Source organism: Pseudorca crassidens, chromosome 10 (assembly GCF_039906515.1).
Source record: "Pseudorca crassidens isolate mPseCra1 chromosome 10, mPseCra1.hap1, whole genome shotgun sequence".
Lineage (NCBI taxonomy): Eukaryota > Metazoa > Chordata > Mammalia > Artiodactyla > Delphinidae > Pseudorca > Pseudorca crassidens.
The window spans coordinates 31,983,458-32,011,098 of record NC_090305.1 but is presented as its reverse complement, the minus strand read 5'-3'; the positions used below and the strand labels follow the sequence as shown (position 1 = coordinate 32,011,098).

Sequence of the window (27,641 nt, the reverse complement as noted above, 5' to 3'; positions counted from 1 at the left end):
AGTGGGACAAAGGCTCCTCTGACTCGCTCACAGCAGGGGACCCAGCAGCTCACAAGGCCTGTGCTCCCACTGTCTTTGTACCCATCACCCCACCTAGATGTGACCCTGATGTCCCTGACCCTGAGGACGGCCCCATCATACATGTGTGCGCAGATGCATCTGCTTTGTTCAAAAGAGCCACAGCCCCTAGTGGCCCCAGCATCTCTCCCTTCTGGCTTTTAGGGCAGAGAAGATGGACTCAGGGGAAGCAGGGAAAGGGGTTGACCCCCCTTCTGGGGTCAGAGGTGATGAGCCCTCCCGGATGCAGGGGGTGGACCAGTGCCAGGAATTGCGACAGCTGGTGGCTGGGTTTGTGGGTGAGTGGGCAGGCGGCCTGCTGTGGTGAGGACGGGAGGGTTTGTGGGAAACATGGTTGGCAGAAATAGCCAGGATGTTGTGCACCAGCAGCCTCTGGGGAGGGGACCCTCGCCCTCAGCCAACACCCCCAGGGTCTGTCCCCTGGGCACCACAGACCACCTGTCTGCCCTTTAGCCTTGAGTCACTTCCTGTGTTTTTCTGTTTCCCCAGGTAGGCTCCTGACTCACAACCCTCCTTCTTTCCTTCCTGTCCCTCTGTGACTCAGGGGCACGGACGAGGACCCACCTGAGGGCCAGAAAAAAGGGGACCCTGGCTTGGGATAAGTGCCCCCCTTGTCTCTGTACCTCCTATACCTTGGTCTCCCCATCCCTGACAGAGAGTTGGCCTCAGCTCTAGGGGAAGCCCAGCTCCAGGTCATCTCAGTCAGTCCCCTGCCTCCAATCCAGCAGGAACTGGGATCCTCATCAACTCCTTCCCTCAGAGAGAAGGGCTAGAGAACTTCCTGTCTCCAGTTTCAACAAATTCAGCCTTCTTTCCCGGGTCCTGTACCCTGGCCCTGCTCTCTGCTCTCCCATATTGCAACAAAATCCCTCAAGGGCAAAACCATATCTCATTCCTTCAAAAAATGTTTTCTAATTGAATCAGTTTCAAGCTAAGTCTGCAGAGCAGGAGCCACAGGCTTGTCTATTCAGTCTCTGTTCCCAGACTCCTTTTCTCCTTTAAAACCCAACCTGGGGCTCACACATTCTCCCTACAAAGTTAGGGAGTTAACAAAGGAATGCACATGTGCCCTAACCTTGGCCTATGAGAGCCGAGGATAAGTTTTGCTAAGGGTATTTCAGAGAAACATTTTCTTGATCTAAAAAATAGACACACAGAAAGAGATCCCTCTTCAACCTCCAGACATAGCATGTCTGGATGTGATGTCTGGATCTTCAGCAGCCATCTTGCAACCATGAGGAGAACTACAGCACTTAAGGAGCAAACCAAATCTGAGGAGAGCAGAGCAGAAAATCAGAAAGAACCAGGATGCTTGATGAAGTGGTAGAGCGACTCACTTAACCTCCCTGGAGCCACCTTACCTCAGGACATTTTTTCTTATGAAATGAAAACTTCCTGTATAGTCGAAACCATTTTTGAGTTGGGTTTTCTGTTACTTCCAGTCAAAGGTTCTTATGATACAGCCGGGTGTTTAGAAAGCCTGGCTGAAGACAGCAAATGAGTCGTTGTGAGGCAGGAGGGTGTGTGGCCTGAGGGGGAAGAAGATCACATTTTCCAAATTTGTGGCTCATGTTCAGCCCCAGGACATGAGCTGGGGTCTGAGGAGGAATGTGGACCATGTGTGGTTAGAGACGAGAGAAACAGGAGGTGAAGTGAGGGGACCTCGGGGAGTCAGCAGCTCAGATGTGGTGAGGGAGAGGCACAAAGACGTTCATTACAGCACCATTTCTAATTGCTTCAGATACTTAAAAACAAAAACAAAAGCAAAAAAAAAACTGGAAACAACCCAGAGGTTCATTTCTAGAGAACTGGTTGAATAAGTTATGCCTAGAATGGGAGAGGCATATCAACAGGGCCCTAAAAGAGGAGCTGCCCGCTCAGCAGGGACCCTGGGTAGGGTCATGTGTTTCTCCCCATCGAGGGCCTCCAGGGAGAACCAGGTCGTGGCTGGGCTTGGGTTCGGGGTTCAGTTGCTATCACACATTCCTTTATATTATGCAATCCATTCCCTGACCCCTCAGACAAGCTCTGACTCCCTAGGACAGCTACTCCCTTCCTGAGAGCAGGGACCCCTGTTCTGTGTCTGGTGGTTGCCCTGGACCCAGTGCAGCATTTGGGGCCTAATTCCAGGGGGCCCAGGAGGAAAGGAGCATCTGGGGAAGGTGAGGGAGGAGGAGGACAGTCCACAAAAAAGAAACAGGCGAGTGGAAGGACCAAAGACTCCAGAGCCCAGAGGTGGCCAGAGGAGGAGATGAAAGAAGTAGACTCTAAAGGGAGGGAAACAAGGGGCTCGGGCGACGATGGTGACATCAGAGAGCCGATGTCAGTCCATACAGCACTGTGGGGAGGGGCACCCGGCCACAGGCCCAGGCAGACGTCTCACCTCGCAATCCAGGACGAGTGCGTGTGTGCAGTTGCCTGAAATAAACACTTCATAAAACCACACTTCCGCTGCTACAGGTGAGGCGTTGTATTTCCTATTCTGTTCTATGTCATGTTTTGAAAATGCGGGTCACAACCTATTGAATTAATTTCCCACCCCACTAGCTGGTCACGACCTGCAGCCTGAACACCCCGCTCCAAGGCAGTGACACTCCAGGAGCGATCCATCCACCAGGCTCAACCACGGCTGCCAGGGACCGGGCAGTGCAGACCAAGGACAGGCACTTAGACTCTTAATAGCTATTTGACGAAGTGATTTTATGTCTGTTGAATCCAACAATAAAATGTTGGGGCTTGTACGTCTTGTTTTATTTTTCTAGCAATTCCTTTGTATTGTATTTTATAATTTAATGGTCTATGACAAATTGGAATTTAAAGAAAAACAACTGATCCTTCCCCCAGGCAGTCTGAGAAGCCCTGCTTCAGAGGATACAGGCCCTGCCCAGCAGCTCACAGTGCAAGATGGAAGATTCCTCTGGGGAGTGGCCTGGAGGCTCTTCCCTCCACAGATCCGCACACAGAGCTCCCTTCTCTGCCTGTCCTTCAAGGCTCATCCAGGAGGGCACCCGCCTGCCTCTGCATTCCTCCCTGAGCTCCCACAATGCCTCGTGTGGGCTCCTGCTACATTAGTTCATGTTTTTGTTTAGTTGGCTGTTGGTGGATCCACTTACTCTGCATTCAAGTCCGGTGCTTTGCACATAGTACACACCCCAGAGGAAGAGAGAAGGAAGTGCAGAGACAGGGTGGGAAGAGGAGGGATGAGCTCCGTATCCGGTCACGGAGATGGGAAGTCTGAATCCAGGCTCTTCCCAAAGCCGGAGAAACACCTTGGATGGAGATCCTGGGCGAATCCCAGCCAAGGTGGTCTGGGGAGGGGAGCCAGGGAGACGGGTGGGGGCCGACTGGAGCAGAGAACTAGCAGGCTGCTCTGAACCAGGCCTCCCCAGGCCAGCCCCGAGGAAGGGAGCCAGAGGTGGGGTCCGGGGGGGCACTGGGCAGGGATCAGGAGCTGCTGAGTGTTTGCCCTCATGGGAGAGCCAGGGTCTGAGCCCTCTGAGGCTGGGGCTGGAAGCTCTTCACAGGAAGTGCAGAGGGAGCAGACTGAACCCAGGCAAGCATTCAGAAGGTCATTTCATCCATCCTCCTTCCTCCATCCCAGATGCTGGTAGCAATACCTAGACTTCCCATCCCAACAGGCCCAGGAGCTAAGGCACTTCAAGTCCTTGTAGGGGCAGGGGCTGCCCCCTCCCCCACCCTGGAAGCCTCTGTCATTCCCACATCATTTTGAGAGTGTCTTAGTTTAGGGGTGTTGCTGTGTGACCTCAGGCAAGTTGGTAATCTCGAAGAGTCTTGGTTTTTCTCATCTGTCAAATGGCAATAATAATCTCTACCTGAAAAGGCTGCTGTGGGAATGAAGTCAATAACGCATGGAAAGTGCTGGCAGCTGGGGGGTGGTAGTCAGTGCTGGCACCTTCTCCTTGCCCCAGGCTGTTCCTTGGAACAGCACTCAGCCAGGAGACTTGGATGTCAATCACATAGTGTGTCTGCTGTGGACCCAACCATCTGGCAGCACCCAGGAGGAATGGGCTATCTGAGATGGAAAGTGGGCAATCCAAGAAGGCTTCCCAGAGGAGGTGAGTTGCAGGCAGGAATCGAAGCCTGAGAAATGGAGTAAAGAGAGGGTGAGCTTCCCACACAGGGTACTGGCTTCTTCAAAGACCTGTCGGAAAAACCAGGCTGGGGTGGGAATGGAGGGCAGACCAGGCTTGCTTGCCAGCTCCTAGAATGGGGCAAGGTGTGCCGGTGGGCAGCTGGCAGGGAGGGGCGTGAGTGCCATGCCTGAGGCTCAGCATGCCTGTCCCCGCCCCAGAGTGGCTCTTGCCCCTGCCTCCTGAGGGGAGACATCAGATAAGCAGCGGAAGGAGCCGCCACCCAGCCAGGTGAGCAGTCCCAGCCCCAGAGAGTGAGGCTGCCAGCTTGCCACTGGGAGCTGGCGTTGAAGTCGGCAGGGGCGGGGCAGAGACCTGGGGAGTGGCACAATGTGCTCTGTGTACACTGGCCATGGTGGGGCAGGCTCTTGTGACTTTCCGAGAATGAGTGTGGGCCTGCGGAGGGGCAGCAACTACTGTAGTCCAACTACTGTACCTTCTTCCTTCCCTGAACTGGGTAGGCAGGGTTTCCCTCTTAAAGAAGCAACCGTATTGCTTTTCTTCTAGAAAGTCAAAGCACTCAGGGCTTCAGTGCCCGGCCCTTTATTATGAACTCCTCCAGCGGGCCTGGTATGGAAGCCTGCTGATCTGAGACCCTGTCCTTGAATCTCCTCCGACTTTGACAAGGAAGAGGGTGGCCGTCATGGTGCCCCTTGTCAGGTCTCCTGCACACTGCTGGGCACAGATGTGCCCGCAGTCCCATAATCCCAGCTTCTCCTCCAGCGTGTCCACCAGTGTTGCCAGAGGACTGTCAGAAAGAGGGACCAAGGGGACAGAGACTGCGGCCTTGAGGGAGGGAGGGGGCAGAGACAGGACCAAGGAAAGATGGGTCGGGGGTGGGGGAGAAAGAGACAGAGATAGGAAAAAAGATAAAGATAAAAAACCAAGGTAAGGTGGACACAGTAGGGGAAGGGGAGGGTGGGATGAATTGGGAGATTAGCTTTGACATAAACACACTACCATGTGTAATATAGAGAGCTAGTGGGAACCTGCCATATAGCACAGGGAGCTCAGCTCAGTGCTCTGTGATGACCTAGATGAGGGGGAAGAGGGGAGGGCGGTCTAAGAGGAAGGGGATATAGGTATGAATATAGCTGATTCACTTCATTGTACAGCAGAGACTGACACAACATTGTAAAGCAATTTTACTCCAATTTAAAAAAAAAAAAAAAAAGGAACCAAGGTAAGAAAGAGACAGGAACAGAGCATGAGGTTCCCTGGCTCCTCCAGCCCTCTCAGTGTGATCTAAGACCTCAATCGATCCTAGAGATCAAGGTGAAAGCTTGGTCCGGGGCAGAGGATGAAGCTGCTTCCCAGGAACTAACCCCAGGCCCTGGACCCAGCCCCAGTGGCCCAGGACAGTACCTGGGGTGGGAAAGGGATGGGGAGGGCCTCTACCAGGGCCTGGGGGGACGGGGAAGAGAGACTGCCAGCCCCAACTGTGGTGTATGTCCACCAAGGACACGCAAGGATGCAGCAGGTGAGACTGTGATTAGACAACAGGGAGCACTTGATGACAGTTAGGGCCCCAGGACACATTCCCCACAGGACAGAGCGGGGGAGGAGTCTGTGAGGAAGGAGCTGACCGTAATCCTAGAAGTCCAGCCTTCTCCCATCTCCCTCCACCCCCAGTGATGAGTCAGGGATTCCACAGAATTTTGAATTCTTGCCTTCCTTTGGGCAACGGATACTTGACACTCTCTTGGGTTTTCTCTCCTGCCACAGCGATGAAATCTCCAACCCTCTCTAAGCTTCCTTTCTCCTTGACTCCAGGGCAGTCTCTGCTTCCTCCCTGCCTACCTCAGCCCTGGCTTTACCTGTGCTGCTCCCTCTGCCTGGGACCCCCTTCCCAGAACCAGCTTCTTCTCATCCACTGGGAATCAGTTTAGACAGTATGTGCATGGCTGGCCAATTCACAAGAGCCCGGCACCCAGCAGGGCTGCCCTGAGGGACTGAATGAATGAATGAATGCAGAAGACCCTGTGAGAGGGAGACACCTCAGGCACCACCCTCAGGGAGCCCACAGTCTGATGGTGGAGACTCAGGACTGAGGGGACCCCCGGTGAGCAGAGCTGCAGAACTCAGAGGAAAGAAAGCACTGTGTGGGTCCTGCAGTGAGGTGCTCTGAACCTCAGAGCAGGGTAAGCCTTCACTGATGGCCAGGGCCTAGCAAGGCCTGCTCCAATGGAGGACTCAGTAAACATTTGTAGGAGGGAGGGAGGAATCTCATGGCCCTTGGCTTCTCTTTGAAGGCTATTCTCTGGTGTTGGAGTTCCCTGGTGACCAGGACCACCTGGGCCTTTTTTCAGCGCTGGCCCCCAGTGCCAGGCACAAAAGGGCACAGAGTGGGTCCCTGCTACTGAGTTAGAACTCTGACTTGAGTTGGATGACTCTGATCACCAAGAAGTCAGGCTTCAGGCAGGCCCCAGGCCCACGGACAAAGAGGCCTCAGCACCTGCCTCGGTCTCCAGCTCCAGAGCGAGCACATCAAAAGGGGACTGAGGGGCTTCCCTGGTGGTGCAGTGGTTAAGAATCCACCTGCCAATGCAGGGGACACAAGTTTGATCCCTGGTCTAGGAAGATCTCACATGCCACGGAGCAACAAACCCCGTGAGCCACAACTACTGAAGCTCGCGCGCCTAGAGCCCATGTTCCGTAACAAGAGAAACCACCGCGATGAGAAGCCCGTGAACCGCAACAAAGAGTAGCCCCCGCTCGCCACAACTAAAGAAAGCCCGTGTGCAGTAACGAAGACCCAACACAGCCATAAATAAATAAATAAATAAATAAATAAATAAATAAATAAATAATAAATAAAAGGGGCTGGGGTAGGGGGCTGCAGTGGGACCAGGTAGAGGTGGCCGGCAGTGTGAGGCTCTGGCCTGCGGCTCACAGCTGCCCAAGATTCCATGTGTCCCTCAAGGAGGAGGGGTACAGGGGAGACCAGGGAAGACAGAGGTCTGCCCCTCTGGTGGGATCTTAGCCTGGGAAGGAGGGAGAGACTGGGGAGGCGGCCTGGGAGGACAGAGCATCCCTCCACCAGCCCTGCAAAGCAGCATGTAGTCCCCCCCTACTACTGCCCTCAGCCCAGCACAAGCATCTGGAAATGGACTAGGTTCATTGTCCCGGGAAGGCGGGTGAGTTTCCATGAGAGAATCTTTTCCATCCTCAAACCGAAACCTACGTCGTCTCTAGCCCAGCAGGCAAAGCTGCCACCTCCTTCCTCCAGAACATCCAAGACCCAGAAGGTGCCGGGGAGAGACCTGTTGCACGGGCACCTCTCAAAGAGCAGTGGGAGACAGGTCACGGTGAGAGAGACTTTCTCCTGAGCCCCCTTTGGGCTCCATGTTCTGCTGTGACATCCCTGCCCCAGGAGTGATAAGGTCAGGGCAAAATGGTGCAGATGAGGCTTCAACACAGAGGAAAGGGGCAGAGGTCAGAGACGTCTTGGGTCCATGTGGGGTAGGAGCTAACTGCCAGGACAGGAGTAAGTGCTGACGCACAAAGCTAGAGGTTAGCAGCTCAGTGACCCACCCATCCTCCTAGTCCTTAGCTGGTCATCATTTAGGAAAGCGATGTATTTAGTTAACCAACACTTACATAGTGCAAGAGAAAGCACAGGTCCCTTACACATATTAACCCACAGAATCCCAGAACAAACCTATAACTATAGCACGATGATCATCCCAGTTACAGATGGGGAAACAGAGGCTCCGAGAGGGTGAATGACTTGCCCAACATCACACAGCTGGAAAGCGGATGAACCAGGATTCAAATCCAGGCATCATGCCACCCCAACTGATCCCTGCTGCTGCCACAGTGTCAAGACCTGGCCGGGGCAGGGAGACTCAAAAGGCGAGAGGCCTAGCCAAGGATGACCTTCCTCCTTCAGGATGAGCGGGTCCTTTCAGGGACCAGACAGAGGCCTCTCCCACAGAGGGCTGGAGCCAGGAGAGAGCAACTGATGTAACCGCTCCCCCTTGTTGGCGGGGGTGGGAGCTGGCCCAGGCCCAGGGGGTGTGCCTGCTGTGACTGCAGCCCAGGCCAATGGCAGGGCACCAGCCTCCCCCAGCTGGCCCAGGAGGAAAGGAACCCCTCCCGGGGTATTTCTATTATCTTGAGGAGAAAGGGCGGCGGGAAGAAAAGTTGGCCGGAAAGTGGAATGAACTTGCAAATCGGTTCAACAATCAAATCCCAGTTCTCCCGTGGGCCAGAGCTCCCTCCTGCTGTCTCCTCCAGGGAAATCCAGGCCAGGCTTGGGGCTGGGAACGGGTAAGCCTCTCCTCAACACCCCCAGCCTAGAGCCCCAGAAGTGGGGTCCACCTGCCCTGGCACCTGCAGCGGCCCCTCCCTGGCCAGGTAGAGAGAACACGGGGTCCTCCCCCAGCCCTAAAGGAGAAGGAGACTTCTAGAAATGGGGGCTGCATTTTCCAAGCTGAATATGAGTCTGTACGGGTTGGCAATATAAATGGCACTAGTGGGGCAGTGGGGTAAATCGTGTGAATGAGGGCTGTCCTAAGTAATGCCAGGCACTCATCCCCGGACAAGAGGCAGGGCACCCACTGCAGAACAGCTAGGCGAGGGGCAGGTCGGGGAGAGCTTCTGTCTCCTCACCGCTTCCCCAGCACTCCAACACACATTCACACACTCATACACACACACTGATATATACTCACACACATATATACACACCCACAAAGACACAGTCAGATACTTATGTACACACTCCCACACTCATACACACATACACTCATACGCTCATATATACACACCCACGCAGGGGAGACCAGGGACTCAGGCACCGAGGCACACTCATCTGGGCACACACACACACACACACACACACTCACGCACTCTCATGCTTCAGGGGGTGGGACGGGGCTGGGTAGGAGAAAGGCCTGCTGGGAGGAGGGTATGGCTGGTAGCTGCCAATGAGTGGGTGGGTGGGCAGAAACCCAGGACCGAGTGGGGAGCCCAAGATTGTGGGTGGTACTCTGGGCCACCGTGCAGCTCCAGGGCAAGGACTGTGAGTTAAGTGGGCCCTGCTCCTGCCCCTCCTGGGCCTGCCTCTGGCCAGGCCGGCCTCCATTCCCAGCATTGTCTTGGGCACCTCAGGCAGGGTTCCCAGGCCCAGCTGAACTGGGGGCCTGGCCAAATAGCCCTCCTCTGCCCTCCCATTCCCTTCTCCCTTGAGAGGGAGGGTTGTGTGGGGAAGTGGGAGAGAAGGAAGTTTCCTGAATCACTGGCATCCCATCCCCCAGCCCATGCAGGCGGCCTGCAGATGAGCTCAGGTGCAGGGTATGACCCCAAAGGCCCAGACTCTACAAGGTCCCCATCCTTCCCAGGGCAGCAGACTTGGTAGTCCAGCCCACCCCCACCTGTCCCCTTGACCGTGAAGTTCATTTCCACCCCCATCTCTGGGGTCCCATCTGCCCCCCTCACAGGCTGGGCTTAGTCTGGGGCAGCTCTCTCCCACCCAACAAACCCCTCCCCAAGCAAAGGGAACCACTTTGTGTTTTACTCTTAAAGACCAAATGAATCACCTGGCAGGAAGGGGATGCAGGTATGAATGGGTTAATCGGAGTGGTCGCCTTCTCTGAGAACTGGCTCTTCCCTGCCCCCTCCAGAAGGTTTCCCCACCTGTTCCTGGCAGCCTTCACCTTACCTCTCCTCAATGGTTCTGGAGAGCTGGGCCACATCATGGTGGCTGCACCTCAGCCAGGGGAAGGGACCCCATGGGCAAGAAGACCGGCCATCGCCCAGGATCCCACGTGGCCTCCATTAATGGGATTTGGGCAACACTCCCCACTGGGCTCTGTGGAGTAAAAGCAAGAAGGCCGCCATCTGCCTTCACAGGGCTGGTGTCCTGGAGGCGCCCCTCCCTGTCCTAGAGCTGATTCTGGTACAGGACATCCCTCAGGTGTCCTCCAACCAGATCTCCGCGTGAGCCAAAGGGATTTTTCCAAAACAGATCTGATCCCATCCAGCCCTTGCTTAAAGCCTTTCAAAGGTTTCCCAGTGCCCTCCAGATAATTCCTTAACATAGCTCAACACGTGGGGCCTGGCCCCTGCCACTAGCCCTCCACGGCCCCCTCAAGCCATGATCTTCACCGGTTGAAAGGAACATCCACCCGCAGCCCCGGTTCCGGTTCCGAGATGCTCTTCTCTCCTTCCAGCTCACTCATCACCCCGCAGGTATCTCTCCACCTCCCCGGGGTCTGAAGCTGAAACCCTCCTCTCTGCTCTTGCGGCCCTTGCCTCCCTCCTCTCCTGGCACCAGTCAGTGTGCTGGGATGCTCTGTTTGCTCCTCAGCCTTCCCAGCTAAACCAGGAGCCCCAGGAGGGAAGGGACACATCTATGCTACCCATCAGTAAGTCCTCGGCCTCAAGCACAGCCTTTGGCAGGGAGGAGGTACTGGATAGATGCAAATGATTGAACGAATGAATGAACAGCCCGTAACCACCTTTAAGGCCTTCAAACCTAACCAGCCTTCAGGTCCACGAATGCACACCTCTTCCAGGGCTGGCCAGGCCCTTACCCCTCTGCTCTCACCACTCAACCCATTGCTTCGTCCAGCTCAGTAAGGCCAGCCCCCCACCCTCTGGGAGGGACCTCCTGCATAGCCCTTTCCCCTATCCAAGCCCCACACCCTTTGAGGCTCAGCTCCAGTCAGGAGCCCCACTCCAGGAAGTCCCCTGACTGTCTCCTCTCCTGCTCCAAGACCTCACCTGCTTCAAACCCTGCAAAGCCCTGGGCTAGGGCCGCTCTCCCGCTTATGATGTGCCCTTTTCAGGATGCTCACTGTTAGTCCCCCTAGGGCTGCTGGATTCCCCTGAAGAGGCAGGCCCTGGCGGACAGTCTCAACAAATGCCACGTGGGCTGCACCAAGAGTCGGGCCCTGGGCCGGGTCCCCTGGAAATGAGAGCGGGCCTGGCCAGACCTTGGGGGCAGGGAGCAGGGCTCAGGAAGCCAGGGGCTCGACGCTTTCCTTCCTCACCCCCAAGCCCTGCTCTAGGACCTCAAAACTAAACATCAGAGAAGGAAGTTCCCAGTGTGGGAGGGAGAGGGGGTGTCAGTCAAGCAGGCGGGATCCCAAGAGAGGAAGGAATGAGCTAAGATTGGGGCAGCAGAAGTCAGACTCCCAGTCCTGAGGCAGGAACCCAGAGGAGACACAGAGGAGCCTGGCAGGAGACGAAAAGCAAACGGAGGCTTCTCCCCTCCTCCTTGCCTGCTGCTCAGCTGGGGGGCTTCTAGGAAGGCGAAAGCCTTACGGTAAGGGCAGAGCTTTGTGTGAGCTCACGCCACGTCCCTGGAGCCCTGCCTGCCCCCTACACTCCTGGCAGTGGCTGTCCCCCCCAACTCAAGTCACCGATGTTCTCAGGACCAGTCAGCAGAGAGGAGACACCCACCTCCCGCGTGCTAGGTGGGCTGACCCCTGGCAGTGGGCCAGAAGTGCAGCAGACCCAGCGCTGGCCTGACAGGGGGCGGGGGGGTTGCTTCTTGCACTGACACCTTCATCACCTCCCCATAACACACACACACTTACGGGCTTGCCAAGCCCTAAAGACAGGCAGAAGCCACCTGGCAAGAGAGGACTTCAGGATGGGGCTTGAGGAGATGGTGCAGTTCCCCTGGGCAGCCACGGGATGGGGCCTTAGACCCTCCTGGCTCCGTCATCACCTGCTGGGTGACCTTGGCTGGGCCTCCTCCTTCTGCCTTTAAAGTGGAGGTGACAATCCCTGCTCAACTCACCTCTCGGGGTTGCCGGTTGCCGTGATGATCGGACGAGGTGTACCCATGAAAACCCTCAGTGCACTTTACCGTGTACTACAGAATGAAAGCGTTCTCATTGACATTCTTACTGTTGTTATCATCATCTAGGGAAACTAACCCTACTGTCTTGTTTAAGTACAACGGCTTTGGGCTTCCCTGGTGGCGCAGTGGTTGAGAGTCCACCTGCCGATGCAGGGGACACGGGTTCGTGCCCCGGTCCGGGAGGATCCCACGTGCCGTGGAGCGGCTGGGCCCGTGAGCCATGGCTGCTGAGCCTGCGCGTCCGGAGCCTGTGCTCCGCGACGGGAGAGGCCACAACAGTGAGAGGTCCGCGTACCACAAAAAAAAAAAAAAAAAAATTACAACAGCTTTATCTCCCTGCAGGATGCCCTCGTTCAACAACCATCCGTGGCCCCCCATTGCCTAGAGGAGGAAAGCCACATTCTATGGTCTGGGAGTTCATCTGGGTTAAGCCCACTTTCCAATTTTAACTCCAGTATATACTGAATCCCTCTGGTCCTTTCAGAGTTCCCTCAACACACTTTTTGCTCTCCTGCCTCCGTGCCTTTGCTCATGCTGTTTCCCCCTTCCAGAATGCCCTTCCTTGCTGCTCCCTATCATATTTAGCACCGTCCTTCTAGACCAAACTGTGATACCAACTCTCCCATGAAGCCTCTTTCCTCAGCCAGACCGGAAGTGATCTCTCTCCCTCCCTGGAAGGGCTCTGGTTTACGCCAAATGCCACAACAGTTCCTGGCACAGAGCTGGTGCTCATGAAATGAAAGTTGTAATGACTACACCCTGGGCGCTAAACACTTTACATTCACTGGGTCATTTACTCCTCACCACAGCCCATGGCTGTGGTACTGTTAGTACCCCCATTTTACAGAGGGAAAAACCAAGGCATAAGATGCTAAGTGCCTTGCTGAAGTGAGTGTCAGACCAGGGTTTGAACCGCGCAGACCGAAGTCAGAGCCCATACACGTGCCTCTAAGCACCACGAGGGATGGAGCCACGTCTGCCCATTCATCTTTGTCACCACCCTGCCCAGCCCAGGACCTGGCTCAGAGCAGGTGCTCGGTAAACGTGTGATGGTTGCCGCAGTCAAGCCTCCCAGATGCGCTCAGCTCCCTGTGCTGGGGGCCTCTCTAGAGCAAGGCCCAGAGGCCAGCTCAGAGGGGTCTCAGGGAAGGTGGCCAAACAGCCCCATTGGCCTGTAGAGCCACACTGTCCTCAGGTGTCCCAGCGCCTGACCAGGGCTGGCAGAGGTGGGCCCCAGCCCTTTGGCCGGCATCGCGAGGCTACCCAGTGGCATGTTTGCTGACCACTCTGGCTGCCGGCCGAGGTCGTGATGAGCCCCCCACTGTGGTCCTGACAAGGTGTGTGGAGGGGGGCCCAGATCGGGGTGGGGAGGCAAGCAGGCAGGAGCAGCAAAGTCCAAGCACAAGGAACCCTAGGGACCACCTAACCTCACTGTTCACTCGCATTTAACAGATGCGGACACTGACGCCTGGTGCCAGGAGCCGGAATGAGGCCTGAAACTGAGGGGCACAGCAGAAGCGTCGGCCTTTCTGGGCCTTTTTCCTCCTCAGCTGCGTGTGGCCTGGCTCCCCTCCCACCGAAGAACTTGATGACTAGCCCCGTGCAGTCCGGTCACGGAGAGGCCTGACCTCTCTGGTGATCCCAGCAGGGGCAGGGGTGCCCGAAGTCCGCTTCTCCAGTCCCTGTGCCCAGCCAGCGGCCACCCCGACAAGAACCCTGGGTGAGTCACTGGGAGAAGGCCAGCCGCTAATTGTGGAAAATAAATCAGGGAACTCTAAACCCCACAGCTGAAGAGGGGCCAGCTGCACGTAGCCTTGTTTCCTTCTGTGCTCTTGCTCACCAGCTCTAATTGTTCATTGAAAGCTGTGAGTTATATAAGTTCCGTGGATACCAAAGAAGGAGTTGAACAAGCTCTTGAAAAGAACCCATGTGCTGAGTGGTTTTCAGGAGGGGGGTCTCAGAAAAGCGGGCGGCCGATGTGGGCAGCTGACCCCAAGAGGGTGACCAGAACAAAACCGTTCCCCGGTGACAGCCCTCTGGATCCGCAGACATATCATTCCTGGGTTTTTATAGCACAGCGATGTGTGTTCAAGTTGCTAATTCTTCACAGAATCACACAGAAAATCAAGAGTGATGCCATTACATTAATTTCTCAGTTTAACAACGAGACGAAATTTCCCTCTCTCATCTCTGACCCTGAGCTAATTGCGGGCAGGGCTGTGTCTCCCCCCTCAAACTGGGGCTCCCTGAGTCAGGGCTGTGTCTCCCTCTCAGACTAGGTCTGAGTTGCATCTTCCCCATATAACTAAGATCTCCCTGAAAACAGGGACAATGTTGTTTCTTTCCCTTCAGACTAGGGGCTCCTGAGGCAGGGACAGGATCTCTCCCCCACTCCCACCAACCTGGGTTGAAGAACCAGGGACCTGGAGCCACCTGTTAGGGTAGAAAAGTCTCAGGACACACCCTGGTGACGGGCTTGGGAAGGGTTAAGAAAAGTTCGCAGGGACACCTTTCCCATGAGCCGCCCTCCCCTTCCTGCCTGCTGCCAGGGCTTGGTTTGGGCTCTGATGGGTTCCAGCTGACGGCTGGGCCTCCTCCGTTCTGACCCTCGGGCTGCTGTGTCCTGTAATGACCCCACCACGGGTATCCTTAGCCACCCAAGCCGGGAGGGCTGGCATCAGGATGGAGTGGGATGCAGGGAAGGAGGGGCAGCCTCGCCTCGGGGAGAAAGCAGAGCATAGGAGGGCTGGAGGAGGGGGCAGGGGACTTGGGGCTTCCATGACTCCCTCTGTTGCCTGGAGGCCCAGAGTGGGGTGATAGGGACCGCCTTGCCCACATGGGCTAGTTCTTCTGCTGCCACCACCCCAGGGGAGAGGCCTCCACGTAGCCTGCATCCTGGGCAGCGGCCCCTGGCTCCCCCAGCTCCTGCTTGTCTGCGAGTCATTCCCGGCAGCCTGTGTGAGCAGAGGCAGTAGACGCTGTGCCACAGCCTGAGGAGAACAGGGGACAAATGACAGGACTGGCCAGATGCAGGTGCCCAGCGCAGGCACAGCATCCTGGTCTGGATGAGGAGGCTGAGTCTTGGACCTTGAGAAATCTCCAGTCCCATCCCCTGCTCCACCCACATTGCTTTCTGTGTTTCTCATTTGTACCCTTGTCTCTCACCCAGGCCTCCTCTCAGCATCTGAGCCGTATAATTGCTTTACAGTGGTGTTAGTTTCTGCTTTATAACAAAGTGAATCAGCTATACATATACATATATCCCCATATCTCTTCCCTCTTGCATCTCCTTTCTCCCACCCTCCCTATCCCACCCCTCTAGGTGGTCACAAAGCACTGAGCTGATCTCCCTGTGCTGTGCAGCTGCTTCCCACTAGCTATCTGTTTTACATTTGGTAGTGTATATATGTCCATGTCACTCTCTCACTTCGTCCCAGCTTACCCTTCCCACTCCCCATTTCCTCAGTTCCATTCTATAGTAAGTCTGAGTCTTTATTCCCGTCTTGCCCCTAGGTTCTTCATGACTTTTTTTTTTTTGATTCCATATATATGTGTTAGCATACGGTATTTGTTTTTCTCTTTCTGACTTACTTCACTCTGTATGACAGACTCTAGGTCCACCCACATCTCTACAAATAACTCAATTTCAGTTCTTTTTTATGGCTGAGTAATATTCCATTGTATATATGTGCCACATCTTCTTTATCCATTCGTCAGTCGATGGACACTTAGGTGGCTTCCATGTCCTGGCTATTGTAAATAGAGCTGCAATGAACATTGTGGTACATGACTCTTTTGGAATTACAGTTTTCTCAGGGTATATGCCCAGTGGTGGGATTGCTGGGTCATATGGTAGTTCTATTTTTAGTTTTTTAAGGAACCTCCATACTGTTCTCCATAGTGGCTGTATCAATTTACATTCCCACCAACAGTGCAAGAGGGTTCTGGGTCTGTTCTTTATGCATCCTCGGGGCACCATGTGCATCCTTTTATCTGCTGTCCACATCTCTTCTTTGGCTAGCCAAGGTACCACAAAGGCAGCTGGGACTGGATTCCATTCCTGTCTGTATTCCCAGCACCCAGCACGGTGCCTGACACATAGTAGGTGCTCACGGAAGTGTTTCCAAAGATGGATCCAGCCGGCAGATAAATAAAATCACTCAGACCCTAGTAACGAATATCCGCTGGTCCCAGCTGCTTCCAAAGTCCCATCAGCTATCGCTGGGCAGGCCTGGGGCGTTCTCACCTGGTGCAATGACCTGACGCCAAAACTGCCCCCACCCCGGACCACCCGCAAATGGCAGGTTGATGTGTCTAAGCCCTTGAGGTGCCAAAGCTAAACAGTGGTCTGCGGTAAAGAGAGGAGAATGTACCTCCCCCTCCCATTCCCCTACAAGAGACTCACGAAACAGTGCTGCTGTACCTGGCATCTTATAGAAGTTTACGAGACAGTGTGCAGTGCATATGGTGGACTGGCTCTCAATGCCCATTCCACCCTCTGCTAGGTGCCTTCCTAGACTGCAGAGACAGGAAGAGTAAAACAAACAAACAACAAAAAACCCTACATTTCTCAGTGTCCCCTGCTGTTAGGATTCAGGAATCCAAGATTCAGCCAATCAGATGCACTTGCATGAGATTTGGAAGGCTGTGCTTCTGCAGCTCCTGATGCTTTCTGGGATTGGGGGGTGCAATTTGTGTTGTTGTTGTTGTTGTTGTTTTGTTGCCGAGCTCACAGAGGGCATCAAGTACACTAGGTCTAGTGCATCCATCTCCTAGTGTGGATCACAACAGGTGCAGTGTGGAGCTGGCAGCAGTAGCAGCTTCCTAATCATGGTACTGTGTGTGGTTCTGGAGTTGGTGACCTCATGATTACCAAAGAGGCAGCAGCTTCCTTGGTGGCCCAGTTCTGGTGTGGGGCTTTGAGAATTGCTCCTGAAAACTCAACCTTGAGTCTCTGTCTTTGACCTCCCAATAGATCTGTAGCCGTTTCATAAATCCCTTCCATTTTAAGCTCACCAGAGTGGATTCTGTTGTCTGTCCAACAGAATCCTGATGGACAGCACTTTGTATTCTGCTGCCAGCTCACTCTCCTGCTCTGTCTCTCAGACCCAGATATAAGTCTACCAGAGAGCTGGATCAGAGCATATCCAATGACAATCATCCACTCAGCTTAGAACTGCCCTTTTTTGCCCTTTGACAGTGAAACATTATCACTTGGCCAAGATTGTCTCCCGACTCTCTCTTCCCTTCGATGAGTTTTCTTCTGAGAGTTTCCTTAGACCCTTGTGCATGTCTGAATCTCAGTCCAGGATGGTAAATAGATTTTCATTTCATCTGTCAACTCTGCTCATTTAGTAGTGATGATCTGGACCAGTGTGTAAGAAAAAGGGTGAAGCTGCTTCTGGACTCAGAAGGAAAGAGCACTGTGATCGGCTAGTGATGCCTGCCATGGTGCAGAAATGGACATTGACAATGTTCATGCTGTGTAACTGTCCACATATTTGGGGGAGAAGTGAATGAAAGTGCCTTCTACTTAAGCTAGAGTGGCGTGCATTCAGCCATATACTCCCCAGGCAGCCCTAATGTCACCCCACAGGTTCCTGGCACTACCCGCTGATTACCCCAACTCAGCTTTTGTTCACTGACCAGTTTTACCAATCATTCATAATGCTTCTGATTCCTGTCCGCAACTTAATCCCTCTCCAATTTACATCCCCAACCCTGCCCTCCAACATTCACATGAACTCTCATGCTTACCAGGGTTCTGACCTCTGAAATGGGGTAATTCCTGGAACTTTTAAGTCCACACCCCTCCAGGAAGATCCTTGACCTTTAGGCCCTCCCTCACTCGTCTGTGTGCCCAATCAGCACTGGGCCCTCAGGAAATGTTCCACAAACCCCTGGATCAGTGAAAGAATGTGAGGATTGCCAGGAATGACCTCACCAACCACGGGCTTCCCTCTTCCCATCCTGCCTCCTGCCCATCCCCGTACTCAGATACTTTTGTTGACATTGACATACTGGCAGCCTAAATCTCCAGGAAGTCCATACACAATGGGGTGCCCTGCATCCCATCTGAGTCACCGTTGAACCCACATCCAGCCTGCTGCAGAAGCTAGCTGCTGTGGGACAGAAAATTTTGTCCTTCGGGGGGCTCCCAGGCTCCCCTGTGAGGAAGGGGAGCCACCTTCTAGGCACGGCAGAGGTCAGGGTGGGTGTTAAGTCATTTTCAAGGGAAGAAAACCAGCCCAGAACCCAACCCACACCATCCCCACTCCAGGTTCTTGCTCACCCCTAAAGGGAGACAGATAGTGTGGTTAACTGGGGTGTCATAGTGGGCTCTGGCCCTCATTAAGGGCCGGGTGGGGGGCAGTGAGTGATGTACCCGGTCATAAACAGCAGCTCAAGGGGGCCAGTGACGTCATACACACAGCCCCTGGGGACTGAGGGAGCCGGGGACAGAGGTCACAGGTCTTGGGCCAAGAGGTGAGGCTGGAGCCTGACAAGAGACTCCTCGCCTCTCCCTGATCGCTGGGCTCTGAGCCGAGGCAGCCCGGGGTAGGCAGAGCCCAGTGACAGCTCCTGGGGGGTCCAGATGCTCACAGATAAAGTGAACACTGACCTGGGAGCAGGGGAAGGAGAAGTAGGGTGCAGGCAGCAAGCACAGAGGAGCAGAGACAGCCAGGGAAGGATGGTCAGGGGCTGCTGGAGTCTGAGAGACCCCCAGAGGTGCAACTGAGGCCTGCCTCTCCCGAGCAGAGCACCAGAACCCCACGCAGACAGCCCAGCTCCAGAATCCCCGCAAGAGGGACATGAAGAAAAAGCAAGTCCATCCCTCTCCCTAGGAAGCCCTGTGCCAGAGAGGCAGTGGTTAAGAGCCAGGCTGTCTGGGTTCAATCCCCAGCCCTGCCAGTCCCTAGCCTGCGTGACTGTGGGCAGCTTCTTTAATCCCTCTGTGCCTCAGCTTCCCCATCTGTAAAATGGGAGAATATTTTCTCAAGATTTAGTGGACTAGTTAATGGACTCAGAACAGAGCTGATACACAATGCTGTGTGTTTGATCTAGGTTATTATTTTTAAGGCAAGAGGCCCTGTGTGGGGGAGATTCTCACCCTTCCCTGTCACCAGCAGCAGCAGCCTTGAGGGAGCTTCTCTTTGCATACCCATTATTCCCAACCTCCGAATCCCCTCTCTCACCCCACCAGGATCCCCACGTGGTGAAAGGAACAAGCGGCTCTAACCCTGCCCAGGAAGTGAATGAGCCAGCTGCGTTCCAAACACAGCCTGGATAAAGAACAAGAATGAACACTGGGCACCTGCTACGTGCCAGGCCCAATGCTGGTGCTTTACCTGCACTTGCCCATTTAGTCTTTAAGGGGGATATCGTCGTCCCACTATACAGATGAGAAAGCCAAGACCTCAAGAATCAGTGTCCAAAGTCACCCAGAGGGCAAGACTTCCGACCTCCAGAATCTGAGCTCTTTCCTCAAAAGCCGAGTGTGCTTCTTGGCCATTGGTGTCACGAAGGCTGAAGGACTTTTTGAAATGCAGAGTCCTAAATCCTTCCAGACCTAAAGAATCAGAGGCTCTGTGAGTAGGACCCAAGAGTCTATATTTAAATACAGTAGCTGCCCCTGGCTTTGGACCTCCTCCCACCTGGTGCAGCCCCCCATCTCAGACAACAGGGACCCCCGCAGAAGGAAAAAGGAGACGGAGCCCAGTCAACGTGCACTCGTTAATTCTGGAGGGATGGGAGCATCCCTGCCTCTGAGCCCCCTTTTATTCATAGGCTCCTTCACTCTCTCTCTCTCTCCTGGAACTGGGGCCCAAACAGACAGAGTCAGGCAAAAGAGGGCAAAAAAACCATGTCTCCAACGTGTCTTATGGTGGGAGGTCCAAAGCATGGGGCAAGAGAAGCAGCAGGGTCAAAAGGGCCACGTCCTCCATCCACTGCAATGGTGCAAGTGGAGCGCAGAGGGACTGACACCCTGGGCAGCGCCAGGGGGCCCTTCAGCTGAGGGTGGAGGACCAGATTCTCTCAGACCGCCCCTCTGCCTGAAGCACAAGGGGAACCCTCTCCGCACTCCGGCATCTCCCCCAAACACCTCCAGAGGAGATGCGAGCGCTGCCCCAGGCTCCCTGTGCTGCGGGGGCAGCAGACACTGGTCTTCAGTAAGGAGCGGAGAGGGATCGGCACACATCACATCACGCTTGGCACGGCCCCCATTGGTGGGCACCGTGCCACCATGCTGGCCAGCCATCTCCCTGCAGAACCCTTTCCGGCAGGGGAGGGCTGCCAGGGGGATCTGCGCCCACCAGGAGTGCCCCAGACCCCCAGAAGCTCCCTAACCGCCATCCCCTCACCCCCAGGCCCTGCCCTCCCTGGATCCAGTTTGCAATTCTTTTTTATTTGTGTGACCATTTGCTTTCAGTCTCTCTTCCAGGCTCTGAGAGAGCAGGACGGAGTCCATGGGGTTCACCAGTGTATCCTGAGCACCTGGCACATTTGTCAGAAGAACGAATGAATGAATGACTTGAATAAAGTCTCCACATTCCTGTCCACACCCTCGCTCCTAGCACAGAAACTGTAGGTGCCCAGACTTGGCACGATAGAGCCCATCTTGCCAGAGGTGGGAGGGGAGCCAGGGTTGGGGGGAGGAGGGTGGGGTTCCAGTCTCACATCTGCTCTTCCTGTTCATCACCTATTTCCGGTGGGAAGTCCCAGAGGCCAGAGGTCATGTCTGGGTCTCAGGGCTATCCCCAGCACATCCCTATGGGAGCCGCACGTGGCCTGCCCCACAGCCGCAGCTGCCAGCTGTGACTCATGGCTCATGAGCCTTTCCTCTTGGCCAGAGATTGGGGAGCAGATATTACAGTAACATTACTAACCGATGTGGTGGCTGTGACCGTGCTTACGCTCAGAGCAGCTCCCCCTACCCCGAGGGCAGAGCAGTGACCTCACCCTCGGGGGTCAGCAGCAAGCAAGGACAGTCCTTCCCACAGGCAGCGGGATGGGCTGGATGGCCCTGGTCTGCTTGAGAAGCCCAGAGTCCGGCCCCTTGCCCTCAGAGTTGGTTGCACACCCTCCCTCTCCCCCACCAAAGCAGCCCAGTTGGGGTAGGGGCTCAGCCGAGGTGGGCAGGAGCTGGAGAGAGGAAGTGGCAGAGCCTGCCCCATCCCTGCCCTTCCTCCCTGCTGGCTCCAGGACGCTCATGCCGGGGAAAGTGGCGTCTGAGGACGTGGCTGCAGTGGCCAGCTCCTGGCGCCAGCAGAAATCCCCAAGCCCGTCAGTAGACCCTGTTCAGACGCGTCGGCTGACCGTGGCATTGAGTTAAGTACTGAGGAGACACCTGCGGACTGATGTCACGCCCCGCCTGCCCTCTCCTCCCAGACAAGCACTCCTGGAGCCCAGACCATTCCAGTTCCTCCTGTCAGACCCTAAGAGACCCAAGGGCATCCACTCCTCCAGGGAAGGCTCTGTGGGAAAGAAAAGGACGCACAGCAACTGGGCTCAAAGCCTAGCTGGGTGCTCTTAGGAAAGTTACCCAACCTCTCTGGGCCTCAATTTCCCCAACTGTAAAGTGGGGCTAAGATGAACTGCCTCCCGGGTGGCCACGAGAATAAGTGAGTGCCCCGGCCTGGCAGTGGATAGACAGCAGCCCACAGCAGCCAGTCTTGCTGTTGCACTGCCACCCTTAACAGCTCCAGGCAGGAAATGCCAAGTACCAGGAAGAACTGGGGCTTCAGATAAGGGCGGGGAGCAGGGCTGTCTGAGGAAGGGAGCTGGGAAAGCCCCACCCAGGCTCTGCCAGCTGCACACTAAAGGTAACAAGGGCCTGGTGGCAGACACGGTCTCCCAACCTCCATTCGTCCCTCCTTCCTCAGTTTTCAGCGAGACCCACACGGGAATGACTCTATGGTCCCCAGCTTCCCTTGGGCCAGGGGTGGCTGGAGGACTGAGTTGTGGCCAGTGGGATAGAAACAGTGTGTGATTTCCGGGAAGTTTCCTTAAAGGGAAGGGTCAGGCTTTCTTCCTCCTTCCCTCCGGCTGGAGTTCCAGTGGCTGAACTGACCTTGGAAATGGAAATGACACCCAGCAGATCAATAAGCTAGAAGGGGCCTGGATCCATGGCAGCACAGAGTTGTTGAACCCACCTTCAAGTACAGGAGCAAAAAATGCACGATGGCTTCTCAAACCTAACTCTAATAGGCCCTTCCTCTGGTGGACTCACCTCAAGACTCGTGTGCCTGGGTCGGGTGGGACAGATGGCATGCCTGGGAGAGAGGAGTTGCCCGAGATGTGACATCCCCTCAAGGAGCACTTCCTTCTGTATGAGCTGCAAGGCCAGGAGGAGCCCTGTTGGGAGGACCTATCTCCAAGAGGAGCTGGGGATAGATGGGAGGGTGGATAAAAAAAAAAAAAGGAAGGAAGCAAAGAAGGAAGGAAGGAAAAAATCAGGTAAGTGGGTGAGCTGGGGAGAGATATCCAGAAAGAGGGAAATACCCTGGGAAGATGTTTCAGGTGACAGACAGCCAGGCTTGGGATGTGGGGAGAGGAGGATGGCCAGCCTGACCCACTGTTTGTGTCGGACTCTCTGTTTTCCCATCTGTGCTTTGGGAATGGGTCTTACCGCCTCGTTACTCAAGGGCAACAAGCAGTGATATTTTTTTTAAGACCACAGCATCAGTGCGGCATTGCACCAGTACAGCCCCCAGCCTGGAGCCCCTCTCTGTACTGGGATGCCCCCCGCATTGGAGCCCACCTCATCCAGGTGTCACGAGGATTCAGGGAGCTGAGTCCACAGTGTGCCTCTCACAGCGCCTGGCGCAGTGCAACGCGCAGGAAACCCTAGGAGCTCGTTACTGCCACTCTCGTGAAATCCTACCCTGGGGTGTGAGGAACAGAGTTGCCACCGGGTGACCTGTGGTGTGAGTCTAGGGAGAGACCTGGCTGGGCTCCTCATCCCAGAGCAACAGCCCCAGCCCTTGGGGACCCTAAAGATCAAGGAACGTAAATGCCCTGGGAGAGCTACCCTCCCTCCCCATCGGGACCCCGAGGACGCAGGCGGGGATGGGAGTAGCAGAGAGACCTGGCAGGGTGGGGATGGCTAGGGCATAGCCTGCTGTCTCACTGCAGTGAGACCAGACCCTCGGCAGGTCCATGTTTGGTCACAGGAAGTGGGCGAGAGGCCACGCAGGGCAACAGAGGCCATGAGGAGGGTGAACACAGGCCTGAGCAGAAGGGGAAAGGCATTGGCTTGTCCTGCCTGGGGAGGGGAAGGCTTGGGGTCCACCTCAACGCCAGCTTCTGCAGCTCCATGAGCTATTGCACAGGGATGCCCTTCCTAAAACTACCCAGAAAAACCCCGGGGGTTATAATACGAGTGAGACTGCGATTCAGGGTACGAAGGGACTTTCCCAGGGGAACTGAGGGCTGTCATATCTCCTTGGAGCAGCAAACAAGAAAAAAATGATCTTACATAAAAGTCACCGTGACTCCAGGTGGCCTAAGGGAGAACTGTGACTGCCCACGAGATGAGCCCTGATGCAGAGGGAGCTATGGATGAAAGGGTCCCGCACCCTAAGCGGAACCTCCAGCCAGCATCTGAGCCTCCCGGCCTCCGCTCCCACCTCCATAGAATCTCACAAGGTAATGATTTGGGGATCACTGGGTTTGGGAATCATACAGAGATGAGTTTGAAGCCACCTTGGACAAAGTTACTTAATTGCTGTGACTTTGTTTCTTCTTCAGTTAAAAAAATTTTTTTAAATACAAAATAATAAAACAACAACAGAGCTGGGCTCAGAGGGCCACTGGGAGGATTAATTAAGTGGGCGTCAGATGAGGGCCAGGCACCCGTAAGTATTCTCTAGTGGGCCACTGCTATTTTTCTCCTGTTTGGGCAGAGATCAGGCTGAAAGTGTCCCTTGGAGTTCTTTTCGAGTCTAGAATTCCTTGATTCCACAGTCCCGTGGTTCCCGATTCTGACTCTGGGATCTGAGGACTAAGAATGACACATCTGCACAGCTCTGCCTCGTGCGGCCCCAGCCCAGAACCTGACAGTCCAGGCTGCAGCCCACATCATTTTACTTCCACAAGTGGGCTTCACCCTGCCCATCACATGCCCCCAGCCTCATGGCAGTCCCGTGGCAGCCCCAGGGCCCCAGGTGGCCCTGCCAGCTGTCTCTGACCCCTGCACTGTGCCCTCACCTGGAGTCGGGGCAGCACGAGCCCCTCTGGCTGATTTCCTCACACCTATGGTCCCCTGACAATGTCACATGCTGTGGAAGTTGGCAGGCCCAGAGGGGCCGCGGATGCCAACATAAACACCATTCGTATGGAACGAGAAGAGCCTGTGGGGGTTATTTTTAACCTGTTGATCAGAGGCCACAGCTCTGGCCCTGGGAGGACCGGGGATGCGGGCTCTCAGGGGGAAGTGTGTGGCCAGGCCTCACCTCAATGACCCTCAAGGGCACTGGGCTGTGGGGACCCCAGCCTTCACCGCACTTTGATGGAGGAGGGGAGAGAGATACATAGAACAGGACATGCCCTATCTTGTGCACTGGTTTCACCTGGGGTTGAGCTCAGCCGGGAAGAACAAGGGTATTGTAAATCACAGATTGGTGACCTGGAGATGGGGCCTCTGCCGTCCGCATCCTACAGGTAACTGAGACCTGAGAGAGGAGGCCCAAGGTCACACCACTGGTTAGCACCAGCTCTCTGCCCCCTTGTGCACCTGAAATCTGACATGGACATCTCAATAACTCTCCAAGGCTGCGTCCAGGGGGTCACCTTGCCCTTCCCCCCTGCCCAGTCTGTTCCACCCTGGTGGACCCAGCCCCTGACAAGCCCAAAACAAAGTCCCCAGGCCCTGACCCACCCTGCAAGGATTTCCCAGGTGCCCAAGCAGTGCCCCCTGGAGTCCAGCCGCAGCGGTGGCCAGCGCAGCGGGCAGCGGGCAGTGCCACGGTGGCTGGAGGCCCAGGCGAGGACGTGCGGGCCAGGGCGTGCTTGCGTGGGGGAAGCAGGACCAGAGCTTCTGCCAAGGGCCCGCTGCCGGCTGCTGGTGAGGCTGTGCTCACCAGAGGGGGGCAGCGGGCAGACAATGGACCCCACAGCCCAGCCTCCCAGCCTTGGCCCCTTGAACTGGGCAGGCGGCTGTCAGCCGAAGCAGCCGCCTCCGCTGGCCCCCCCACGTCCTGACTGCTGGGTGGCCCTTATCACCGGTACGTGCCAGGAGCCCACATGCCCACACTCTGCGGTGGGGAGAGGACTGGAAGCCCGGGATGGATGGAATCAGTGGGGAGTAAGGCTTTCTGCTTCCCCCTGCCCCCCGAAACTCCCAAGGAGAGGCCTTCACAGGCCCAGAGTACCCTTCGGGGAATGTCCCACCCCCAGAGAGACTTAGCCCCATCTTGCCAAGTCCCAGCTCTCAACCACTCTTCTCTTGGACTGAGGGGATTAGGGTGGGGGAGAAGGAAGAGGCCGACATCTTCATATGATTACTCTGGGTCAGCTCACAAATACCAACTCTACCTCCATATAATAAGTACTATTACATTATACACATTTAATACATAGGGAAACAGAGGCACAGAGAGGTTGAGCAACTTACCCACAGCCACACAGCTGGAAGGGACAGAGTCAGGATTCAAACCATGCAAGCTGAGTCAAGAGCCGAACCACACCCAACAGGATGCAGCAGGAACGGGGATGGGACTGGGCGATGCTCAGCCTCCGACCCCATGGGAATGAGGGCTTTGGGGTCTGACAGATATGGGCTCGAGGCCAGGAACTGTGTGCTCTAAGCCCAGTGAAGACCCTCTCTGGGCCAATGTTTCCCGGCCCGTAAAACGGGCACAGTGATGCAGTGATGAAGTACAGTGGCCTGACACAGAGAAGGTACTACTGCCTTCACCTAGCAGAGTTCTGAGTGTTCTTCCATCGAGTGATTAGAATGTCCTCTAGAATGTCTGGTCAGTTGACGTGTGCCATCCCAGCCTCCCTCGGGCCAAACCCACAGAGTGGCTCCATTCCCTGGCACTCGGGCTCTGCTGCAAGCCACAAGCATGTCTAGCCAGGCAGCTCCAATGGCATGGCCAGCTCAGCCCGAGCACTGTCACGTAACCCTCCACGGCTATTGGGTTCTCCCTGTCTTCTCCCCAGGGAGACTGTGCGTACCTGCAGGCAGGCTGAGGGCAGAGGCCGTGGCTCCCCCCGGTCTGCTCAGAGGGTCTGAAGACAGGAAAGGTGCTCCCTCAGACACAGACACCCCAAGTTGGTGCTCTCTGAGAGCAGAGGCCGAGCAAGGCATGCCATCCAGGCTACTGACCTGGGGAACGTGCACAGTCAGGCCCTGCTCCATTTCCAGTCCACCACCTAAGAGCTGTGTGACCCTGAGCAGGTCCCTCAATCTTTCCATTTTCTCACTTGCCAAGTGGAGATTACATTTCCTGTCTACATCCCAGGCTAGTGAAGATGAGATGAAGCCACGTGTGTGCGTGTGACACGCTCCCTCCTCATGATCTCTGCGGGTACATTAGGACTACACTATGTGTGTGTGGGCAGCGTGGGGGCCGTCCTGACTGGGAGGACATGGGAGACAGGCATAGACGTCAGCGAAAGAGGGAAGCAGAGGGATTTCCCCACCGTGATGTGGGGCCTGAGGCTGCTCAGGCAGAGGAAGAAAGGCTGAAGGAGCTGAGTCACCAGCGATGCAGGAGATGCTGGGAATCTGCTGCCTTTCCAGCCACTGAGAGTGAAATGACCACAGGAGGGACCACAGGAGACCCCGGGAAGCCTCAAGGAATGAGGCGGTGGCCAGAGAGGACAGGAAGGGAACTGCAGCTGACCTGAGTTCCAGGGACCCTAGAGGAAGCAGCCTGAGCTGGAGACTCAGCCCTGACCTCATAGGGACCCCAGGTTGATGGGGACACACAGGCCTGCCGTCGGGAAGCCCCAGTCTGATGGGGAGAGAGAGGAAGTCTTACTCTGTTTATCCAAATTAACTGATTTAAAAAATAATCAGTCAATACTGTTCAGAGGATCTAAAAGAATCCAGCTCAAACTCCGGTGTATTTGATTCCAAAGTTATCTTTCTAGCTGCTTCCTAGCTATTTAAGTAATCTCCTTTCAAGCATTGTAGGTGGAACTCCCTAGCTGATGGGGAAGTTGTACTGACGTCTGCCCCCAGGAGTTACAGTGTGATGGGGAGACTCAGCCTCCGCTCCTAGGGAGCCCCAGCTCTGGGCATCTATGTGGGCATCTAGGGAGCACCTATCTATATGGGCATCTAGGGAGCACCCTATCTATATGGGCATCTAGGGAGCACCTTTCCTTCAGACCCTCTAATCTGATGGGGCAAATGTGGCCTCTGCCCTCGGGGCGCTCTCTGCCTTAAGCACTCAGGCTTAAGCGAAAGGTGTGCAGGCACAGGTGAATGCCCTGTGTGGAACCCCCTCCGGGACCACCCGCCTGATGGGGGGAGATAACGCCTCACAGTAGAGAGAGAGAGAGTCCTCTGTCCGCCCAGGGCTGGGGCATCTTCCCCAGAGGTGCTTCTGAGCACCCGGACCATAGAGGGTGGAGGGAAACAG

The 27,641-nt window shown here is 55.4% G+C and overlaps 2 long non-coding RNA genes across 4 annotated transcripts; one reads left to right on the top strand and one right to left on the bottom strand.

Moving 5' to 3' along the window:
* Nucleotides 1–528: 528 nt before the first annotated feature.
* On the bottom strand, nt 529–26,686 carry LOC137231936 (uncharacterized). 3 transcript variants are annotated; one of them, XR_010946816.1, is made up of 3 exons: nt 25,661–26,686; nt 1,440–1,607; nt 529–1,349 (listed from the first exon to the last, which is right to left on the bottom strand). It is a non-coding gene; the product is annotated as an uncharacterized lncRNA (long non-coding RNA). The 3 variants fall into 3 exon arrangements; XR_010946815.1 differs by lacking the exons at nt 529–1,349; nt 1,440–1,607 and adding an exon at nt 19,334–19,615; XR_010946817.1 differs by lacking the exons at nt 529–1,349; nt 1,440–1,607 and adding an exon at nt 19,334–19,615 and having other exon boundaries at nt 26,227–26,686.
* LOC137231935 (uncharacterized) lies at nt 8,266–20,606 on the top strand. Its single transcript, XR_010946814.1, has 3 exons — nt 8,266–8,501; nt 13,498–13,765; nt 20,477–20,606. It is a non-coding gene; the product is annotated as an uncharacterized lncRNA (long non-coding RNA).
* Nucleotides 26,687–27,641: the final 955 nt, after the last annotated feature.